Source organism: Frankliniella occidentalis, unplaced genomic scaffold (assembly GCF_000697945.3).
Source record: "Frankliniella occidentalis isolate FOCC.00 unplaced genomic scaffold, Focc_3.1 Scaffold39, whole genome shotgun sequence".
NCBI lineage: Eukaryota > Metazoa > Arthropoda > Insecta > Thysanoptera > Thripidae > Frankliniella > Frankliniella occidentalis.
The window spans coordinates 498550-501681 of record NW_026267169.1 but is presented as its reverse complement, the minus strand read 5'-3'; the positions used below and the strand labels follow the sequence as shown (position 1 = coordinate 501681).

At 64.3% G+C, this 3132-nt stretch overlaps 1 protein-coding gene across 1 annotated transcript in view; it reads right to left on the bottom strand.

Moving 5' to 3' along the window:
• The window catches only part of LOC113215921 (ATP-binding cassette subfamily G member 4), a 29896-nt gene extending 26840 nt beyond the window's left edge, over positions 1–3056 (bottom strand). Inside the window, exon 1 of the mRNA XM_052266494.1 lies at positions 2852–3056. The gene's annotated coding sequence lies outside the window, so the exon portion shown is untranslated. The remainder of the gene's footprint in view (positions 1–2851) is intronic.
• Positions 3057–3132: the final 76 nt, after the last annotated feature.

Here is a 3132-nt window from a genome sequence, read left to right as displayed (position 1 = left end):
TCTCTCTCTCTCTCTCTCTCTCTCTCTCTCTCTCTCTCTCTCCTTCTTTTCGTCCTGCCCTCGTCGGTCTACAGGCCTACGGGTACGAGTTATGGCCTGGTTAAACTTTTACGATCAGAGCCCGTCGGGTGGCGGGGGCCAGAGGACTGGGCGGTGCTGGCTGGGCCCGGCTCGCTGGGCTCCGGGACGCGTAGCGGCAGCGCCGCGCGACCGGGCGGGGAGGGCCGAGGAGGGCGAGGCGTGTTACGAAACGCTTGGGCGGGATAGCCCAGTACTCGATAAAGAAGCTCGTAAAACGACAAAATAACAAAAATGGAATCATGTAAAAGTATCCCGCTCATGCACGGTATTTTCAGATGGGCTCTCCGACCGACCAGAACTGGGGGGTGGAGAGTGAGAGGTGGACAACCACCTCGCGGGACAACTAACTACCCATACGGGCGCGGCGCGGCGCGCGGCGCGACTGGGCAGACTGGCTGGCCGCGCCTGCCGTGCCGGGCGGCGCGCGGGGTTACCGGCGCACCCCGTGTGTTGCTACACCGAAGGCGTTAGGAGTTTCGTAAAAGCGCGCCACCAATGGCAGGGAGCCTTAACGCCGAGCGGCGGCGGCCTGGAGGCGGGGGAGCAACAGAGAAGGTCGCAGGTCGCGGTGTCATCGTGCAAGGGGAGGGGCGGCGGAGCAGGGGTCAGCCCGGTGGTGTCCGCACGATCGGATTCGCCATCCAAACGGCACGGAGATGGACAAAGTTTAACCCGTGGCCTTCCCCTCGCGAGCCCACATCTCCCGCGCCCGAGCAGGAGTGTTTGGTTAGTGTCTATCGCGGGAATAAGCAAGCAGGGAGGCGGCGGGGGGCGCGGCGGGGAACGTCGTCTTCTGGGATCGCTTCGGCTCCGCGCCCGCCCGGCGAGACGGACTGCAAACCGCACAATGCAGACGGCGAGTGCGAGGAGGGAATTCCCTTGCGCGGGCCGTCGTCCGGTTCCGCATTGCTTCCGTACGCACGACAACACACACACACACACACACACACACTCGTCACCTTGAACAAAAACGGCAGCCATTAAACACCAACGACAGCGCGTACGTGTCACAATAACGTCCCCGGAGGAGGCGCTGCATCGCCTCCCGCGCCCCGCCCCACCCTGCCCACCGATGTAAACAGGTAAGAGGGCTGCGGCCCGGCCGGCCAGCCGCTGGGAGCGAGCCCACGTGGCAGCGCGCGGAGCGGAGCCCCTTTCTCCTCAGTCTCTCTCGGTCTCTCTCTCTCTGGTCAAACGCAACAGAACAAGAACGGGTGTGCGCGGCGGCGGGACGCGGGGAGGACGAGTCAACAGCGTTTCTTTTCGAAACGCTGGTCGTCGTCGTCGTCGCTGCCGGTCCTCCGTTAAAAATCTGCGTTGCGAAAAAATTGACCACCATCAAAAACGGTTTGCGACAACAATTCGCTGTATACGCGCTGGGCGGCCGCGGAGCCGGAGTCCCTCGCAACCTGTCAAACTGGCCGCCATCACTGCAACCCAACCTGTGGCGCCCGTGAGGCGGTCGTGGGAGGGGGGGAGGGGGGCTCTGCAGGCGCCACCACCCCCTCCGCCGGCCTCCGCCCGCAGCGCGCTGCCCGTCTGACCTTTCTCGACGCGATCGAAGTCGCGCAGGATGCGAGCGGCCCACCCCCACCCGCCCCGGGCACCACAAAGCCCCCCGGGGCGCCCCCTCTTTTCGGGCCGTTCTCTGCACAAAATACCACGGTTCTAGAGAGGATCGAGGTAGCTTTTGTTTCAAAGCAATTCGCTTAGAGAACCGACGGAGACAATTACTGGAAAGCCATGATAAACATATCTCACTATAGATAATAATTAGTACCTCGCATGTGTATTTTATTATATTGTCAACCAAATGAACCCAATGAGAGTCCCGTGAAAAGTTGTGCCCCACCATGCCACAACCCGAAACAATGGCGTGGTTTGTGTGTCCGGCGGTGAGCGGCTCGTAAGAGGATGGTACCGTCCCCTGCCCGCACGCCGGCCAGCTGCGCGGTTGCACGGACCGTCGGTCCGTAACACACTCGTACTACACCGCGTCCTTTTCCAGTCCAGCGCCCCCAGTTTGCTTTTCTAATGCCGCCCGTCCGGAGCAGGCCCCTTCGCTTGCACAGACGCGTGTGCGCGAGCGGCTGTCCTGCAAGAGCGTGGTTATTTATAGCCCGGGCCGGGCCGGCTGGCTGCCTCATGGCCTCCACCACCACCAGCTCGGCGCCGCTCTCCACCGAAAGAGAGCCGCCCCCACCGCGCCTCCCCTCGAGGATGCACATGCGATCTTATCTCGGCGGCCGCCCGTTTGCTGAAGTTTACAAGCGGACATGAGAGACATGAACTGGTGCCAATGCAACTCTGGCTGCACCTGCACTGCACCACAGCCCTGCACCGAGTCGAGCAGCCGGCGACTCTCACCCGCCGCCGCCGCTCCGCTGGCCTACATCGCTCGCATGGCGCTGACCTGCATCACGGTGCAGGTCCGTGCAGGTGCAGGACAGACGAATGACACTTGTCACGAGAACGCGCGGAGCCCCACACACATACACACATTGACACACACGCGCGCTCGCTTGCACGCTCTCGTTCACTCAGTCAATCTCATCGCCATCGGCCCTATCCGTGGCGCCGCCCGCCAGGGCCGGGCCGGGTGGCCTGGCTTGGCGGCGCATTAGGTATTCACAGGAGTCTAGCAGCCGGGACGCGGCGGGGGCGGTGCGCGGGCCGACTTGCAGGGACGCAACTGGGCCAGCCGTGGTAAGGCGCCGGCGATGGGCGCGAAAGGATCACGGCGACATAGCGTTCTGCAGTAGCAGCTCACCTCGAGGAGTACTTCTACTGGGCAGAGGACGGTGGCACGGCGAGCTGGTAATCCATGTGAGCACGAGCACGACGGGGAGGGCGCGGCGCGGGCGTGACGGGGCGGGACGCGGAGTGGGACGCAAGCGGGACGCGGAACAGCGGCGGAGCGACACACGGTCCGCGCGCGGCGAGCGGCACCACAACACTGGCCTGGCTCTGGGCTGCCCTGCTCCCCGTCCTGCCCTGCCCTGCCGCGGCAGGCGCGCGCCTCCACCTCCGCGCCCCCCTCCCGCGCCTCCC